At 41.5% G+C, this 20,783-nt stretch overlaps 1 protein-coding gene across 12 annotated transcripts in view; it reads right to left on the reverse strand.

The window, feature by feature from the left end:
• Ncoa2 (nuclear receptor coactivator 2) overlaps positions 1–20,783 on the reverse strand; it is a 249,034-nt gene that overhangs the window by 137,722 nt on the left and 90,529 nt on the right. For all 12 annotated transcript variants that reach the window (XM_031366898.1, XM_031366899.1, XM_031366885.1 and 9 more), the window contains one exon: positions 14,644–14,700. The gene's annotated coding sequence lies outside the window, so the exon portion shown is untranslated. The remainder of the gene's footprint in view (positions 1–14,643; positions 14,701–20,783) is intronic.

The raw sequence follows: 20,783 nt of genomic DNA on the forward strand, positions 1-20,783 counted from the left end.
ACACACACACACACACACACACACACACACACGGAGGGAAGGAGGGAGGAGGAAAAGAGAGAGAGGGAGAGAGGGAGAGAGTTTAGTAGGCTGAAGTGAGAAAGGAGGTTGTAGAGACTTTGCATGAACATATAATGGACAGAGAGACATCAGAAAAAAAAAATTTGTGGCCACATAACTGCAAAGTGTGGGCCTCTACCTAGACACTCCTTTTCTGGGTTTGAAGTGTGATTGCCTGGACAGCCTGTGCTCTCAAACTTCCCTCAACCTTCAACACTAGCATTCTTCTACAGGCACAGACATGGCTAGACTTTATTCTGAAAAGAGGGCTGTTTTCAGAAATTCATCCAGATTCTGTCAAAGCACATGCTTCGACACATAACCCTACCCCTCCTCTGGACTTCCCCAGCTGTGTCTGGCTCATCTTCAAGTCTATGTTGCTGCTCCTGCGGCCACTGCTGCTGCTCCTGCGGTCACTGCGGCTGCAGCATGCTTTCTTTCGCTCTTTACTGTCAGTTTCCTGTTTACATCATCACTTCCCCCCTTTGATAAGGCAAATTTTATAAGAATAAAGTAATTTTTTTTTTTTTTTGGCCACAGATTTAACAGTAGTCTCCTTTGGGTAGATTTTCACTTTTTCTCACCTCCTGACATCTGCCGTAAGGGTCATATTACAACCGCGCAATGACAGGTGGGTGCTATGTTACAACATGAAGATAAATGCTAATGTTTACAAAAAGAACTTTAATTCCCAAATACATTTTCTTTGGAGCTGTTTATTATTTATTTTTAAAGCCTCAGAGATTAATTAATAACTTATTAATTTACTAACTGAACTGAAAAAAATCAAATATGCCATGACATCACTGTCTTTAAGAAAACAGTGAAATCTGATCATTACAAAGGAAATTCTACACTGTATATCACTACCTCTGATTTTTATTAAAACACCTTTATCTTGGTGATTTTAATTTTTAAGGCCAATCTGTGACCTGCCTAAAGCGTTTATAAATCAGAGACTCTTTCGATAGACACACACACAAAGGCACTTCTGGTTTTTAAATGACATAAGAATGGCTAAGGACACAGGTCGGCACATCTCAGAAGTCTAAGGCTAAAGTTGCAACTTGTAATTTTGTGCCAAAAGCAGCATATCAGGGAAGCATTTGAAACATAACAATAAAATCTTGCAAAAAAATTTTTTTTCTTTTCTTTTCTTTAAATCACCTGCAAAATAATCCAGGTCCAACTTTACTTCATTGAAAGAAGAGCTTCAGTGGGCAGAGTGTAACTTGATCATAATCACTGTGAAGCTCAGGGGTGTGTGTGTGTATGCATGTGTGTGTAAATATATATATTTTTTCTTTTTTTCTGTTAGCAAAAAGGTTTGAGATATTCCCTCAAAACAATTCCCACTCCCACACTGACTATTTTAATACAGTAGGTGTCCTAACATTTGCTTACTAACCGAGCAATCTACTAAGTGAAAGTGTGTAATTTCTGGGCCCATCCTGGTTCTGCCTGGGCTCTCCTTCTGGGGCTGTAGGGGCCCTGACTCCGATCTGGGCTGCAGAGTTGGTCTGAGATCCTTACATGGAATCAGTTATGATAAAAATGTCTGAGGTTCTACACATGGTGGTATGCCCCTTTAATCCTAGCAGAATCGGGCAAATCTCTGAGTTCGAGGCCAGCCTGGTCCAGGACAGCCAGGGCTACACAGAGAAATCCTGTCTCTAAAAGACAAAAATAAAATAAAATTTAAAAGCTGGGATAAGGCAGGGCATGGTAGCTCATGCCTTAGTCTAAGCACTCATGAGGCATAGGCTGGAAGATTTAAGTGAGTTTGAGGTCACTCTGGTCTACAGAGAGTCCCAGACTGGCCACTGTTGCATAAAGGGTTGCTGGCCAGAAAGGGCATTTTCACCCAGAGAAGTTAATTTGTAGTCTCAATGACTGTAATCCAGACTGCCTAAGTGTAACCGTGCCAATTTAAAAAAACCCTCTTATTCCATTTCACGTCTTTCACTTGCAGTTGTCAAACAATTATTCACAAGAAATAACCAGTAAACCGAAATTGCCCCCATAAATTCAGTGGCCTAGTGGGAATGCACCAGGGAAGAAGTAGTTGTCAAAGGAGTCAGACCAGTTAGAGTTGGACTTACAAAGATCCCATACACACAGGCTACAGATACAGGTACAAGGGAGCCTTAACTAGGTAAGAGAACTATGCAGTCTTTGATAGCTCGGTGTCCCTGAGTAATACAGTTGGCGTCTACTCGGGCGGGCGCCGTAACGGTTGTGTCTACCCAGCACAAGTCCAAGTGAAGGAAAAGAGCAGGCTAGCCCAAGACCAGCTCAGCAGAGGAAAGAAAAGAACATTTGAAAAGATATTTCTACACAGAGAAATCCTGTATCGAAAAAAAAAAAAGATGTTTCTAAATCAGCAAGGGTTTTCTTAGACTTACAGAAAATTTTCCCTTCCTGATTTGATTAAATAGAACCCCAACAGAGAGACTCAATCACACCATGGGGCCACAATAACTGCATACCAGCATACGTATTCTACAATGAAAACCCCATATTGTAGATAACCATGATTTGTGTGTTTAAGCAGCAAAACTTTTGAAAATTAAAGGTTGTGTGACTACTGGTATTGCTGAAACAATCTGTCCAAAAAACCATGTAACTCTGTGAACCATCAACTTAAAATGTAAAGTAAAATGTTGACTGGAGAGAACTGCCTAACTGTCAGAGACGCAGTCACTTTAATGAAGAATTTCATAATGAGGACCTGCTACAGTGAAAGGGGTATGTCTGTATTAAAAGAGTATGAAGAGAAGAATTGAGAAACTCCTAAATTAGGAATTTGGGCAGGACTCATAACAGCAATGCAAGTAAAGACAGGAAAGGAAACTCAGATAAGTCATCCAGCCTTGGAGACGAGGGGCTGGCTGGGGGACGGAGGACTAGACTACAGAACAGCAACTGAAAGTTTAAGACACAAAACTCAAACTGCAGCAAAGACATGTGAACTCTGCATTTAAACACAGGTGCTCACTAGTCACTGAGTATCTCTTGAATTCTAATAAAAAAGCAGGGGTCAGGCAAGCAAGATGGCCCTGCCTGGTGTTTAGAAATGTTTTCACAAAACTGTCCTCTAACAAGCAGACTCATACCTGGCATGCCCAACCCCTGTCCACACATACATCATACACACAACCATACAACAATAATACGTTTTTTTAAACCTAGAGGTATCATCTATATCTACTACATGAAGTTTTCTGTTAATTTCTGTTAATTTTTATTAACTCACACTTTGCTTTTGTTTGTAAGTATAAGTTTCTTAAAATTGAAACAAACAATAAAATATAAACTAAAGCCAAAACACTGTCTAAACAAATATCTTTTAATGATCCTAAGATCCTGTAAGCAGAGCTTAGAGGATGTCATGGCTTAAATCTGAGACATTCTTGCACAGGCTCACATGCTCAATGCCTCTTCCCAACAGGTGTGCCATTCTATTCTAGGGGTTCTGGAGCTTTGGGAGGTAAAGCCTAGCAGGGATGGATTGTTCATAGGCTAACCTCTGAGGCTTGAACCCATCCCTCCCTGCTTCCTGGTCAGGCGTGATATGAAGGCTCTTCACCCCATATTTCCTTCACTGTAAACTCTGCATGTCTTTCCCACCAGGACTGAACATAAAACTTTCAAACTGTGAGCCCAAACAACCTTCTCTCTCTAAAGTTGTCATGTTATACTGATGCAAAGACTAATACAGAAAGTTGGTACCAGGAGCCGGGTGGCTGCTACAGTTAAGCCTGACAAGGCTTTTAGAGCATGTTTGTAAGAAGGATTTGCCATGCTCTGGAGGTAGAGGCTAGAAAACCATAGCAGGCAGAGTTTGATGGGGGATCATTAGGAATTCAGAGGACCAGGATGCCAACATTAGCTGCAATCTTGGGATCTCAGATGAGACATTAAACAGCAGGCTACTCACTTCACAACTGGGCAGAGGGGATGGGGGAAGAATTGTCCCTGTTCTGCCTGTATCCTGAAAACTTGTGCAGTATAATTCAAAAGTAATAGATTAATCTTGAGCAGGAAATTTCAAAGAACACCTAGGATCTTGGGTCTGGTATGGTATGGGTCTGGTTGGAGGTTTACAGTCAGAACAAAAAGGAAAAAAGAACATAAAGATATGATAGATGTACAAATGGCTAGGAAAAGAATGTGAGCACATTTAAAACTTGTGACAATGTAGGTATGGGCAAGCATCTGCAATTATTAAACAGATTATCACCACATATGAAACCAGGGACTCTGCACTGGGACAACAGAAAGGGTGCTGTGTGACTACTTCAGGAAGTAGGAAGAGAGCACCCTCTGAAACTTTATAAAACTTCCATGAAAAAGAACTGTGATTGCGGTGCCTTGTTGGAAAAAGGCCATCTAAGAAAGTGTTTTTCCAAGTTCTGCCATTCAGGCACTCAGTGGCCGCAGGTGTGTGGTCCACTATGGCCTGGGTACTTCCAAAGCAGATAGCAGAACCTGGTGTCATACAGGTGGCATTGTCAGATACCCAGTGTATTTGTACAAAGATTTTTTTTTTAAAAGATTTATTTATTAGGTATCTATTATAAGTACACTGTAGCTGTCTTCAGACGCACCAGAAGAGGGCATCAGATCTCATTACAGGTGGTTGTAAGCCACCATGTGGTTGCTTGGATTCGAACTCATGAAGAGCCATCGGTGCTCTTACCCGCTGAGCCATCTTACCAGCCCCTGTACAAAGATTTTAAAGAGGCTAGGCAATGGACAGCAAGATCACATTCCCAGAGAAACCTGGGAGACATCTGCAACTGAAGAGACTCACAGTTTTCTGTCTGCTGGGGGAGGGGGCACATCACTGCCTGCTTGGCCTCTTCTCTCCCAGTGCGACAGAGGGCTGTACTCCTCATTTCCTCTGTTCTCTTGTCTCTTGTACAAAAGGAGGAGTCTGGATCAGTAATGGTGTAACACCAAATGAGAAGATGGGCAAACAAATGGTTTGCAATGCATGCCTGCATTGTAAGGCCGGGCGGTGGTGGTACACGCCTTTAATCCCAGCACTTGGGAGGCAGAGGCAGGCGGATTTCTGAGTTTGAGGCCAGCCTGGTCTACAGAGTGAGTTCCAGGACAGCCAGGGCTACACAGAGAAACCCTGTCTCAAAACAAAAAAACAAAAAAACAAAAAAACAAAAAACAAACAAACAAAAAAGAGTTCTGTAAGAGCTGAAGGACTCCTGACTGAGCTGCTTCTGAAAATTTGTTATATGAACACAGACAGCATCCTTCTCTTATGGCTTCCATTAACAAATAAGCTTTTTGTATCCCTTTTGTATCTAACCTTAACAAAAATCAATTAAAAAAATCTTCATTGTTTTTCTTTAAAGATAGATAATTTTCTAAATTATTCAGTCAAATGAAACTAATCTTAAATTTTGCTTAAATTTTTTTTTGTTGAAAAAATATATTTGTTCTAAAATCCTCGGTCTCTTGGCCTCGAATGGCGTTCTTTCAGTGCTTCAGGCTAGAAAATAGAATAAGATACTAGATCTATACCAAGAATGTCTGCAAATGCTATTTTTATTTTTATTTATTTATTTTAAAGATTTATTTATTTACTCATTTTATGTATATGAGGACACTGTAGCCGTACAGATAGTTGTGAGCCTTGATTTATTTACTATTATAAATAAGTACACTGTAGCTGTCTTCAGATACAACAGAAGACGACGTCAGATCTCATTACCATGTGGTTGCTGGGATTTGAACTCAGAAATTTCAGAAGAGTAGACAGTGCGCTTACCCACTGAGCCATCTTGCCAGCCCACAAATGCTATTTTTAGTTTGAATCTGTAAGTGATAAATCTTTTTATGTGGCTTTGTTAATTACCTTTTAATGACTATATCATAATTTACCTTTTCTTGCTTACGTTGTTTTTCCTTATTTCCTCACTTGACACTGACATATTCTATAAGTGGGATTCTACCATGCAAGTTTGCTTATTTATTTTCTAAAAAAATTGTAGGTGGCTTTGCTTCCATGTTCTTGTTATTACATACAAATTTACTGAAATATACCACACATGCCAGAAGAAACCCTATGCCAGCAGCACCAATCCGTTCCATAACTTCCCGCCCTGGCCCAGTTCTCTCAGCCACCTTTGTCTCTGACAAGATCACTGCAGTTTAATCCGAAGTCAACATGTGAGTGCTCTTTCCAAACTGAAGACAGCTAAGGATGAGTGTGTTGGTCAGCGAAGGCTGCTGCTGAGTATCATTTTCTGGAAATAAGTTTGTCTCAGTCCTGACAGTCCAGTGAAGACAGGACAGGGAAAGGGAGAAAGGAGAGAGGATTAGGTATAAGTACCTGTGTAATAGGCAGAGCCGAGCTAGGAACTACTATTAAGACATTATCTGAACCTGTACAAATAAATACAACCAGCCTGGCATGGTGGCACACACCTTTAATCTCAGTACTAGGGAGGCAGAGACAGGCAATCTCTGTTAAGTTTGAGGCCAGCCTGGTCTACAGAGGGAGTTCCAGGACAGCCAGGGCTACACAGAGAAACCCTGTTCCAAAACAAAGCGGGGAAGGGAGGGGAGGGAGGGGAGGGGAGAGGAAGAAACTTATATATATATATAAAACCTAGATGTGGAGTAAGAATTGAGGTGAGGGTGGGGGAAGAGGAAGGAAGAGAGAGGGTGGGGTGGAGTGGAGGAGGGAAATATAAAATTTAAATTTAAATAATAATCTATGTGCTGTATACTTTATATGAATTCCATCAATACTAAAAACCCACAGCATAAGAAATAAGAATGGACAACTAGATGAACAGAACATGGGGTATGACTAGGCTAGCCAAGGCTAACTTCTGTCACAGACAATGAGGCCCGGAGGTTAAGTGTCACAGCCGATGCTCAATCAAAGTGAACTCTGCTGCTCTTTGTGGCAGGCTGAAACCTGATGCTGGGTACAAGGAGCCTCACTGGACAGCTCCCATCTCCAAAAATCCTGCCAGTCTCCTGCCCAGGCACTGTCTGTGCCTCAACTAGAGTAATCTCCAAATAGTTATGTTACATACAATTTACTAACAAGCTTCACATTCTAATTTATAAAAAAAATATCTGGACAATATAAAGATTCAGAGTCAATCAGTAGTGAGAAACTGCATGAATTATTGAGATACCAGGAAAACATTTGACAGCACTGATAAAATTATAGCTTTCTTATGAATCTGCTTGAAAATGGTTTTAAAAGAAAAGAGGAATAGAAATGGCAGGTTTAAGTCAGTAACTTTAGGGGAAGTGATGGGAGCCCTCTGTGTCTGTGATGACTACCGTGGTTAGACCTCGGCTCTACTCAGCTACCACTGTGCACTGTCCAGAACAACAACTCAAGAAACAACATGGAAAACTGCCCTCAGTTTTTAACCAGTGTAAAGAATAATGTCTGTTAAGACATTATAATATAAAACCTAACATAAATTCATGCTTTTAAAACTAATTGAAAGGATTCTCCATCCAATTAATATCTGTAGGAGAAACAAAGACAGACAGAGGGAGAGGGAGAAATGATCAAGGGCACAGGACAACTTGTAGGAATAGGTTCTCCACTCCTTTAAGTGGATCTCAGAGATGGGAGAGTTGAATTCAGTTATCAGACTCAGCAGCCAAGATAGCTCATCAGCCCTCAAAATTTTAACTTTTTTTTGTTCTTCAAGACAGGGTAAAATTTTAACATTTAAAAACTAAAACTCGAAATCTTTTTTGAAGGTTTCTTCTCTGTGGGAGAGCCCTGTGTTGACTTCTGATTATATGAATTCTAAGACATTCCTTTATAATATTTATCAAGTAAAAATATGTTTCATTTGTTTTGAGATAGGGTGGCACATAGCTAAGCTAGACTGGCCGTGAACGACTGGCCATGAACTAGATATGAGGCAGAGGGTGATCCTAAACTCTTGATGTTCCTGCCTCCATTTCCTGAGTAACAGGATTAAAGGTTGTGCCACCATACCCAGTTAATAACTGGGGAAACCAAACCTGGTGCTCAAGCATGCTAGACAAGCAGTCTACCAAGTACACTATATAGCCTGTATATAGCTTTATCTTATATAACTCTGTAGCCCTAAAGTTGTTTGTAAACAGAAGAAAATGGAAGAAAAAAAAAGTTGGACCAGTCTCCTTTTGTCAATCTCTGAAAATCAAACAACTATATTAATAAAGGATCTAAGAGCCAACCCCACTGAAAGCATTCTCTGTGAAACATCACTTGAATTGTGCTTTCCTTCACTAATGACTGACAGGTACATATAGTTTCTGATTTTAGAACAGGCCCTCAGCTTCTCAAATAGCCAGTGTAATGGGCCTGACACTCACTGAAGGGGGAAGAGGGTATACACAAAGCCAGTTTGAAATGTACTTTGTGATGAAAGATTGTGTGGTATGCTTATTGATGGAGGGAGGGAGGGGGAGAGAGAGAGAAAGAGAAAGACAGAGGGAGGGAGGGAGAGAGGGAGAGAGGAAGGGAGGGAGAAAAGGAGAGAAGGAAAGAGAGAGAGGGAGAGAAGGAAAGAGAGAGAGAGAGAGAGGGAGAGGGAGAGGGAGAGAGAGAGGGAGGAAAGGGAAGGGGAGGGAGGGAGGGAGAGGAGAGGAGAGAGAAGGAGAGTGGGAGAGAGGAGAGGGAAAGAGAGGGGGGGCGAAGAGGGTGTCTGTGTGGAGCCAGCTCTTTACATGTGTTAGAGACTCCCCTGATCATGGGGCCTGAACAGTAAGCAACTACATCTGCTAAGCCATCTCATAAGAACTGTCTGCATTTGCTGTTTTGTTTCTAAAGAGCCAAACACCCAACGATCAACCTTAGTTTGGCCTCTAAGTAGCTAGTGAACTTGGATACATCATTGGGTAGTCATTTAACCTGACAGACACTTCATTTTCTCATTTTAAAATGTGATCATTGGCTCCACTTGGGGTCAACTAATCCCAGAGTTCAGGAGGCAGGAACAGGCAGAATTCAAGGTCAGTCTGGCTTCCATATCAATTTCCAGCCCAGCCAGGAACATAGAAAGACCCTGTTTCAATAAAAAAACAAACGAATAAACAAACAAACTAACTAACCAAACAAAAATGCAAAGACCAACCAACCAAAGCCGTAAGATCACAATAGTGAGTCCCTGGGTTCTTCTGATGACTAAGTGACTGATAGGAGAAGGCCTTAGGACACAGCCTGCCTCCTAGAGCGTAGGATTCTCTCCATTCCATTCCACTGTGGATGTAATAGGCCAGCACGCTATTGCTATCATGTGCTTTCCTTCATGGCTCTGTACTCAAACTACAGTGTTGACAGTTCTGACAAACTTTATCACACATAAATAAATACACATTTAGGTAACTTTAGTATACATTATCAATTTATACTCGTTTGCTAAATTGGGGCTCCAATCAATATTAGTCCTTTATAATTCAGTAATGCTATTTTAGATAAAGTAAGTTTCTATTCAAGGAAATAAAGAACTAAAGTCAAGTATGTGGGCAGCTGTAATACTAATAATGTACCATAAACAAGCGAGTAGAGCACACACTGCTGCAGACAGACATGTAAGGACTCACACGCTTTCTCTCAGGTCCCGCCACAGCCTCCAGAGTAGCTCTCCCACTTGCAGTTTGAGGCTTAAAGCATCTCTGGGACTATTACAGATCAAACTGATGATGAAAGCTTGCAGGACACAATTCTTCTACTTTACCACCTAAGCCATGGCCTAGGATGCACAGTGTGAGTCTTCAAACTAAAATGGATTCAGGTAAAGTCCAAATATACTTCCCACACGCTGACACGGAACCATGCAGTTTAAGGTAAGTACAGTTAAGGACAGTTAAGTACGTGTCCAAGAGCTGAGCTTTGCTAAAAAGTTTTCTCTTCCCTTTGTCTTTCTCTGTAGCCTTTATTTGACTCTTATAACCGGGAAACCACATAGGGACATGTACACACACCAGGTGTGTCACCACACAGGGACATGTACACACACCAGGTGTGTCACCATCACCACCAGTCCTTGGCAACCTGAAGAAGATAAGAGACGTCATCAACATGGATGCCTGTTAAAACAGTGGCTCAAGTAAAGGAACATCATGAGATGATGAAAAAATTAGAATAATGGCATGTACTTATAAAAGCCCTAGGCACACATGCACATGCAGGTATGCCCGCGCACACTTGCGCACACACTGCAGTACTGAAGCACTAGTCACGCATATAAATCCAATGACATGTCAAGGCTAACTCCTGTTGTTTGATTGGCAAAGCCAACATAAGGTTTAATGATGTTAAAAGTGTAATCTATACTGAAAATACTACCTTGCTACAGATTTAAAAAAAAAAAAATGGCGCGTGGTCTTTTGCCTTTTAAATTCAAACTAAAGAATTCTCTATCCCACAATTCAGACCTGGAGTTCTCATGTATATTAGTCTCTTCAGAAAGTTGAAGAAAATACAATTTTGTTTTCCAATGAAAAATTTAAGGTATATTGGACCAATATTATGCAATTAAGATCCAAAATGCCTTTTATACAATGACCTATTCAGCCCTGAGATGACTAAGCATGAAGGGCTAAGAGACAGTGTAAGTATGCTCTACCTAAACACCATACCATGTCAGTTCTGGCTAAGAGACAGTGTAAGTATGCTCTACCTAAACACCATACCATGTCAGTTCTTAAATAAACAAAGCTTCCTGAAGACATGTCCTCACACGTGGGGAAATCATTCATTTATAATTTAAACATTGCAAAACAATTTTGGAGTTTCTGTAGCACAATATAAGTAATCTACTTTTTTTTTCAAAGACATGTTACTAGAAATAAGTGTCTGTTTCAATAAGTAAAGTGTCAACCAAAACAGTTAATTTTGAAAGCAGCTGATCTACAGAGGCAGAGCCTTCTACCCCTGTGTACAGGGCCACACAGGGCCACACAGCGCAACACAGCTTGGGACTGCAGCTCCAAGCTCTGGAAGTGCACTATCCCACCCCTTGTTGAGGAGCTCTGCAATTTCAAAATCAGTTTTCTGGCAACCATGCTGTCAGCCTTCAAGAAGTGGTTCAGTCATGTAAAAAGTAAACTAAGAAATCCCATAGCTGTTCTTCAGTTTCCATTATGACAAGGTGCATATAGTTCACTGCAGTGCAGTAATTCTGTACATACAGAAGAGGTGGATTGCCTCGGTGCTTTGAAAAGCCACTCGAGAGCACTCAGCAGGCAAGACTGACCTATGACTGGGTGGCATGAGTGCAGAGAGCCCTACTGATGTATATGTGTATGTTAACTTATTACCTCAAGCACTGGACCCTTTGTTGAAATGCAGCCACTGTATCTTACTGTCTTTAATAGCAAGAACTTAAGCTTAAAAGCTATCAAAGCTACTAAAGATATTAAGAAGACTTGTGTCAACTCTGTCCTCCAAGTGATGCATCCTCAGAACCACTGGATGCTGACTGCACACAGACATCAGAATCAGAAGATAGGAGTTAAATAGTGTCCTGACCAATAAGAAATGCATTATACAACTCTGGCTGTGGTGGCATACACCTTTAATCCCTGCATTTGGGAGTCAGAGGCAGGTAGATTTCTGAGTTCTTGACCAGCCTGGTCTACAGAGTGAGTTCCAGGACAGCCAGAGCTACACAGAGAAACCCTGTCTTGAAACCCGCTCCCCCCCCACCAAAAAAAAAAAAAAAAAAGCAATGCATATCCAGATGGTCCTTCCAAGCTCTGGCCTTAGCTTGTCAATGAGCAGTATCCATGTGCAGGAGACACTGGCTGCTCACTAATGGGGCAAATCAGTACTTACACTCTCCTGGGCTTTTATTTCTCACAGTCTTGAAACGGCACGCAGTTCTCCCACTACATGTTTCAAGGCAAAATCTCATTTTGTTGTCACTATATTTCATACATAAATAATTACGTATACATTATATTACATAGACATAGAATCACCACTGAGTTACATATCCAGCTGTTCTGTGAGTACATGTGTGTTTATACATGTATACTGCCATGTATATGCCTGAGTACATGTGTGTTTATACATGTATATTTCCATGTGTATGCCTGAGTACATGTGTGTTTATACATGTATATTGCCACGTGTATGCCTGAGTACATGTGTGTTTATACATGTATATTGCCACGTGTATGCCTGAGTACATGTGTGTTTATACATGTATATTGCCATGTGAGTACACGTGTGTCTATACATGTATATTGCCATGTGAGTACATGTGTGTTTATATATGTATATTGCCATGTGAGTACATGTGTGTTTATACATGTATATTGCCATGTGTATGCCTTTTGTGTACCTGGGATTTTTTTAACAGGTTCAAGTACTACGGATGGCCTTGAACGCACTGCACAGCTGAAGATGGCTCCCTTGAACTCCAGGCCCCCTTCCTCTGCTTTGCCCGCAGACTACTGGTATCTGTAGGCATGTGCCACACCCCCAGCTGGTTTGCAATTTACCCAGTGAAGCACAGATGCTACCTATAATCGAAAATATCTAAGGGGGAAAGAATGCCAATTCGGGGCTGTGAGCCTCGTCCCACTCTGGTCCGTCTGAGACAGAAGCTGCAGAGCTTTCATCACTAAATGCAGTCATTAGTTTTCAAGTAAGCCATCATGCTTCACAGTTGGAAATGAAGGTTACAGGTTAAAAGTCAGGCCTAGTTAATAAAACACATGTAAATAATGCCTGATTTTCAAATTAAGTTTGAAGTCTTCAAGTATGAAAATAATTTTCATATATTACACTGCCACAAACATGAGAGCCAGCAGGGCTGTGTAGGCAGAAATGGAGCTCATGGTTAAGATCACCGTCCTCAGAGCGGCAAACTGCCACTCAGGTGATACGTCCTGAGAGTCACTTAACCAGATGAGCTACCTCATCTGCTAATCCAGACATAACCAGAGAGCAACTGTGGATGCTGGGCACTCAGAGGAGCACTCCAAAGCTGCTGACATGACAGATCAATGGAGTTTATGCAAACTAAACCTGTAAGAACATGTGAATCGGAAATAGGTGTACAACATCTAATGTTTTATTTAATTAAAACGAACACTAAAGGTTGTAAGAGGGAAAAAATAGCCCTTGTAAAGACGAGAGGCAAATATGCGTGAAGACAGAGCAAAAGCAAAACAGGGATCTTCTAGGAGGTTCAGCAGCTAAGGGGTTTGCTGTTAATCCTGCTGAGTGGAGTTTGAGTCCTGGGACCCACACAGTGGAAGGAAAGAACTGACTCGTACAGGCTATCTTCTGACCTCCACAAATGTCCAGTGCAGCACTCACAATAAAGAAGGAAATGCAGTAACAACTGTAAGTAAAATAGACAAGTACCTGAGAGAAATGGCTAGTATCTCAACACTTAAAGAAGAGTGGCATGGGCAAGAGCAAATGGGCATCAGGTGCCCTTGAGGCCGGCGGCCACTGAGATCCAGTGCCCACATGAGTTCACACACAGCAGGAAAATGAGCAAGCAAGTCTCCAGACTGGGAACTAAATGAAAAACGGCAAATCCAGGGACGGACAGTAGGAAAGACTTAACTCGTCCAATCTCCAGACATCCAAACTTGATATCACACAACACAGCCAAGATGCCAAGAAGGTAAACTACCAAGCTTAAGGCATTTGTACTTCATCCTAAGAAGGTAAATCACCAAGTTTAAGGCATCTGCACTTCATCCCGAGACCACAGGTGCCTGACGGGGAAGAGTCAGAAGTCACATCCCTCAACTCTACCCTGATCAGCCATCTCCGAAGGAACTTGTACAATATACTGCCTTCTCATAATGTTCAAAAGACTTATACATGCTGTACAGATTATTCTCATTTCTACTTTGTACTTACAGATGTTCACACTCAATAGGCTTTATTTAGTCTTAATGATAAAGCACTCAGTGTTCTAAGAGCTCTTTGAATACAAGCAGTCCCAATGCTGATGAAGCTGAAGTTCTTAAAGGGTAAGTTACGAATGAAGAAAGGTGAATCACATGATAATAAATATCAACATACAATATGGACAACTGTTGAAAGTCACTGGCAAAAAAGGTCAAGCACAATATTTCATAGCACCTGTCCATGTAGACTGATTGAATGGTAAATCCCATAATAGTTTTCTTTTCTCCTACACTACGCCAGTTTAATAACAGGTAAATAATACTACCACTCAAAAATATTTGACATATAAAGATAAGTAAAAAAACAAAACAAAACAAAAAAAAAAAACATTTTTTCCAGGCTCTGAGGTTAAAACTTAATGAATTAACCCAACTTGTCCAGCAGGTACACTTCAGACACACGCTTTCCAAACAGAAACAATGACCACCAATAAAGATGTTTGGTGTTTCACCTTCAAATGCCATTTCAACAAGTTCATAAAAGAATTCTCTTAACAAAAACATGCAGGAAAATAGGTAAGTTTTATTCTGTTCTTACTCACATTCCTCTTATTTACTCATTGTTTCTAATCTATTAAACAATTTAAAATATGTAATATTACTAATAGTCAACATAGTGTAGCATGAAAGATCCAACGAGTAACTCACCTGTGCCTGTACACAGTGCAGAAGATCCAATAAACTGAAGCCAGATGGAAGAAAAATCTGCAATGGGAACAAAGACGAACATTAGTGAAGATGCAGAGAGCCCTGCTGGACTCCTCAGGGCAGGTACATAGCTAATACTTGCTCATGGCTCCCAATGCAGGAACATTCACTAGTGACAGTTCTGCACTGAACTGCACAGCAAGGCAAGAGGCAGAATGGCCAAGGCATTGCTTCTGCTTGTGTAGCGCAGTACAAAAGGTACATCAGACATTTCCTTATGAACAATGGGGCACATACAAGATTCTGAGTTCCCATAACTACAATGGAGATGCTTAAAATTACTGAACTAAAACACAAGTCTATAAATAAGTGTTTAGAAGAACAAGGTGACAGAGTTGTTTGTTCTCTGAAGAAAAGTCTGCTGGAGCAAAGAACGCACTGCGAGGGCAGCCACCACAGTTTGCTAGAGAGAAGTGCACAAGCCCATAAGGCGGCTCCTCAAGTTTCCTCAGGGTCCTTCTCTGAGAACAAAGGCCGCCCGCAAGGGCAAGCTGGCAGGCTGCTGCCTGGACACACAAGACCTAAAATGCATGCTTATGCTATTTTATCTAGATTAATTGTATATGTTATGGATGCAAGAAAAAAAGCCTGAGTGGCAACAGTACTGAAATTGTCGTCTTTTGGAAAAGCACCAATGCTGCAAGACTTAGCATCAAGGAAATGTTTTTGCAACTGAGCTTCAAGGGTTGTATTTCCTTCATGTGACATCAATCTCCAATAACATTGGATTCATTACCAAACTTAAAACAGTGCTAATGCATTTAAAGCTTTTAATTTTTTTTAGAAAAGAAAACAGAAGATGAAGAAGTTAATACCAAATTAATATTCAAACTGTACTTTTTCTGGAACACTGGAAACATTTGATTTTATAATGTCTAAATAGTAGAGAAACTAACAAGGATGAAGTTTGGTTTACACCAGGACATAGTCTTGAAATCATCATATATAATAAAATGCAACATGGGTATCAGAAACAATTGGATGAAAATAACAGAAAATGTATACGCAAGCAAGTTATCGTAGTAAAATGAGTGGGTTCTGCTCAAGTGGCAATCAGTGGCAGCGAGCAACAAACAGCCATAAAGGAGTTCTCCATCCTTTCAATGAGACACAGATTTTAAACTACATTAGGTATTACCCTAGTGTGAGTGTGCCACTCCAAACCCCACAATCCACTGCTCAAAGGCATCAAGTGTTCAACAACTATGAGCTAAAGCCTGCAATATTGACAGGGCACTACCTGCCACAATCCACTGCTCAAAGGCATCAAGTGTTCAACAACTATGAGCTAAAGCCTGCAATATTGACAGGGCACTACCTGCTTGCTCTATCCTATTCAGTAAGCTTTGTTAAGATGCTAAAACAACATGAGGCCAAGTATCAATTCACTCCAGTTAAAGATAGATACATAGGAGACAAATAGGTTTCCAGATATCCTTAGTGCAAATTCCAAACAGAAAATTAATAAAATATAAAGAGTTACAAATTCAAGTTTTAAGTTTAACACTACTTAAAAAGTAACAGTACATGGCATAAAAGGTCTGTAATTAGTAATCATCTTACTGTTCCGTCAGTCTGGTGGGGTTTGGGTTGGGGGAGGAAGGCGACTGAGCAGGGCCTGGAAGAGTTAGGAGACAGGAGCCTGGCACATAGGGCAGCGGGGCTGCATTGTGGGCTCACTGCATTTCCAGGTACCACTTAGGAATGGTAGGCCCACAAAAGCATGGTGGGACAGATGGAGGAGCCCAGGTTAGACTCCTTACACAGACTAGGTCTCACCCCACAAAGACTACTGCTACCCATAAGGTTATGATTACCCTGAGACTAGTACCACAGCTTACCATGTCCATCACAGATTTCATTATGAAATGAAAATAACAATGTTCTTTATGTAATCTTGCATGTACACTACACAAACATTCCCATGCACACATGCTATACACACACACAGTAGGGGAGGCTCATCCACTCCAAGTCCACCTAGCTTTCCCTAGCAGGTCCTCATGTGCCTAGCCTTGAACCCTCCTGAGTGCTGGAGACAGTTTTCAAAGCTACTTTAAAATGACACTGACCCATTTCAGACTTACTGGAAAGTCACCATCGTCAGAGCAGTGGGGTGTCCAGAAGCTGACAGAACAAAGCCAATCCAGGGACTGACTTCTGTGGAGGCTCACACTAAACAGAAGCAGTCAAAGGAACTCAACTGGGAAGGCTCATCTTTGCAGAAATGGCTGTCAAGCCTGGCTGCACAAGTGCAGAGACAAGTAGCCTAGTGCATGGTGTACAGAAACCCACCGGAAACGAAGCGGGACTCGGACCTGGGACGTCCATCTGGAAAAGGGCAGTGTCTAGAAAAAGAGTTCCTACCACTCGCTAATAAGAAAAATAACTTACATTTTAAAAACAATTTTGAAAATAGTGTGGGGCTGGAGATCTGATGGCCCAGGAGTTGAGACCTAGCACTCACAAGGCAGCTCACAACGGGTCATAACTACTTACAGGAGATTCGATGCCCTCTTCTGACCTCCACAGGTCCTAGATATACACATGGGGCACACACATAATAAATGCAGATAAAACAGTCACATGCACAAAATAAAAATGAATCGTTAAGGAGGAGCCTTACAAAAATGCATGTACATGCAGGTAACCTGTATATGTGCATGCTATGCATATGTAGGTATCCCTTGTAGATGTAGGTAATATATAGGCACCAATCCCTTAGAGGTGGCTACAGGCTGTGAGACATGTGACAGAGGTGCCAGCATCTGAACTTCAGGCCTCTGCAAAGCAGCAGGTGTTCTTAACTACAGAACGACTTCTCTAACCACTAACGTAGCTTCTTAGAAGTAGTAAAATACACATTTGCTCACTATTAGGGTCTGAGTCTCAGAAAACCCAGCTATTCTAAATCTTCCCATACTGCATGTGTGCATGGGAATGTGTGTAGTGTACATGCACGTATGTGCAAGGCAGCCACAAAAGGACCTCAGGAGTCTTCCTCCATCAGTCTCCGCCTCACTCCGCTGAGGGGAGGCAGTATCGTCAAGAGCTCAGCTGTTTCTCAGCTAGGCTGGCAGCCAGCCCCCTCACCCACTGCCACCAGCACTGGGGTGGCACGATTCAATCTCTGGTCTGAGCAGCAAGTGCTCTCAGATGCTGAGCTCTCTCTAGCTCCCATGCAACTGTTTAAAATACTGAAGTTCTTAAATTATCTTCCCGCTGACCCCAGGCCATGAAGAGTGAATGATTTCTACAAGTATGTTCTTTGTCCCTGTTCTAGTATAAAGGCAGCAAGAGAAAGGTACTTCTCTCTTGCTAGCTGATGATCTACTGCACCTTGCCAGTAGATCATCAGTTAGCAAGTCAACCCCTGCATCGAGTCTATTCCATGCACAGTCTGCTAGAAACATGAACAAGTAAGTTGAGGACATAGGTAAGGAACATTCAGCCACATTCAGGATCTTCTCAAATTTTGTTAATAAGTGATTATAAACAGAGTCAGAGAAAATAAAGTTGGGGAAAGAAGGAAGTGACAGCTTTAACACCCACCAGCAGGGCACTTAATTTGCCTGAAGGAGTTAAAGAAAAAAATGTCTGTACGTAGTGTCAAACTGAAATACCAACAGAACAAGCAGCTATCATCCACTGGAAGCTTACTGGGTGAGCACAGGGTAGAAGGCACGTGTGTTCCCAGTTCAATCTGTATACACCTAAGGCAGGTGCTCTGCCACATGTCCATATTGCCCCTGAGGCATGCCTGGGGAGCAAGGACCAGCTGTTGAGGTCATGGCCGGTAAGGTTAACAAGGCTGACAGGATTCACAGTGTATGGCATCATACCTGCAGGCCAGTTAGGGAAGGGCAGTTTTGACAATGCTATAACTTTTTGCTAACTAACCAAGAAGGCAGAGATCTGACCCCCTGAAAACTGCCTTATTATCTCTGATGTCACACTAATAAGAACAACAAAAGTATATGGTCTCCATCCTGCCCTGGCATATCAGGCTGAGAGCAAGTCCTGAGCCATGTGATTTTCTCAGTCCAAGTTGTCACCAAACAAAAGAAGCCATTTCCTATACAACAGAGTATGATGCTCTGGTGAAGCCATGCTGGTCAGCCTGAACCAGCTGTCTGCATTTCTGATATACACTGGAGAAGCCAAGTGCCTGTTGGAAAGAGATGACTAACTGGCTGGACAAAGGAAGCCAGGCCATTGCCACACTGCATGCTCCCAGAGAGACTAGGCCTCCTTTAGGCTAGCACCACTCCAGCCATCCTCCCAGCAGGCAGCCTGACAAGCCCTGAGGACATATAGGGACAGAGAAAGCTGCAGAGGAGTCAGAGGAGTCTTCAAATTCCTTGAACCACAAACATGGATGCCAACAGCCTATGATATATAGTCAATACTGTCATGATGTATGTCAGCACATTATTATTATTTTGCTTAAAAACACAGAACCTGACACATACTTAAACATAAAATCAGATTTTAACAACTTGCTTCAAATCACAAGGTTCTACCTAAAAGATAGAATATATATGTGTATATATATACATACACATAAACATATATACATATATATACATACACACATATACATATGAACTGTTTAAGTAACATAAATATATCCTAAAATATAGCAGCAGTAGTATAAATTTCAGTGAATGAGAAAATTCAATATTGCATCCTAAGACTTAATGATGTAGGAATGCAGCTCCATGTCACCACTTGCTTAGCACAGGGGGTGTGAGGAGGGGTTGCCTAGATTGGCCTCTAATTTGTTTATGACCCCCCCCTGCCCCAGCTTCCTAAGGTCCCTGGACCCACAATAACATACCACTATATGTCTCAAAAGCTTGATAGTCTTGCCTAGCAACAGCAAAAATTCATCACATACCCAGTGAATGTTTAGATTTAGAAGAGGAATAAAAATAACTAAATTTGGAGTCTAATCTGAAAACCTTAATTAGAAATGGTTATGATCTACTGAGAAAAAGGTATAAAGGAAAGTCATAGGCCTGAACTAAGAAACACCAACAGTGGAGAAGAAACAAAAACAAAGTAGCTAACAAGTGCAAGGCCAGCAAAGTCAGAGAAAGGAAGGCAAGAGGAGAGGCACAGCATGCCATTCCATGGGACGAGAGAACTAGGCTCCCACTTGATCAGGTGATCAGAAATGTTGACCCCTTTAAAAGCACACAAAGAGAGAAGGGTATAAATTAGGCTGGAAAGAGCTGAGGTGCTGACAAGTGAACAGGAAATAAGGATTCAGGATTAGCACATGAAAATGACATAATGATCATTCCTGTAAACTAAAGTCTTGCTGTCTTCCTGGGAGTTCTTTGAGGGCAAGAGTAAGGCATCAGTCATCCTGGAGTGGAGCAGGCATAAGGAGGCCTTAGCCATCTTTGAGTAGAGCAGGCACCCTGGTGCTTAGGCTAGAAAGCTCTCTGAAATCTAAGCATAAGGTTCAGGTTTGCTTTCCTACCATGACTACCATGCCATGTAGTCACTCCCACCACCAGTTCCTCAAATTAAGATTATACTGAAGTCCCTCAAACACAGTGAAGTTTTACTGTCCTTACTTCAGTCGTGCCATAGACAATTTCAAATTATAAACTCCCTTCAGACGTTCACCTCCTCTTAGGTTGGTTTTCTTTTTAAATCTCTAATTATTGTTAATGAAATCAATCACACTGAAAAATAAATGAGCCTTTATCCTTTCTTTTATATTCTTGAGTTTAAGGTAGACAAGCCTGTAAGACACTTCAGGACTGCCCAAGACATATATAAAACATCTTCAGACAATGAGCAAAGCAATTGGACCAAAAGTAATATTTAAACTTAATGATCTGCCCACACAGGACAGGAACAGTCTTTAACACCCCAAAACACCCTCAATGGGCAGCAGATATCTGTCTACAAAAGGTGCCTCTGTCAAATGATTGTCACCACATTAAGATAATCACTTCAATATGATAAACAAAAGCTGCACACACACTCTTCCCCTCCCCTCCTCCCCACACCTTTTAGATTCCAGATGCTCATGCTATCCTATGGGTGACAGACTTTCTCCA

This window comes from Mastomys coucha, unplaced genomic scaffold, assembly GCF_008632895.1.
Source record: "Mastomys coucha isolate ucsf_1 unplaced genomic scaffold, UCSF_Mcou_1 pScaffold14, whole genome shotgun sequence".
NCBI lineage: Eukaryota > Metazoa > Chordata > Mammalia > Rodentia > Muridae > Mastomys > Mastomys coucha.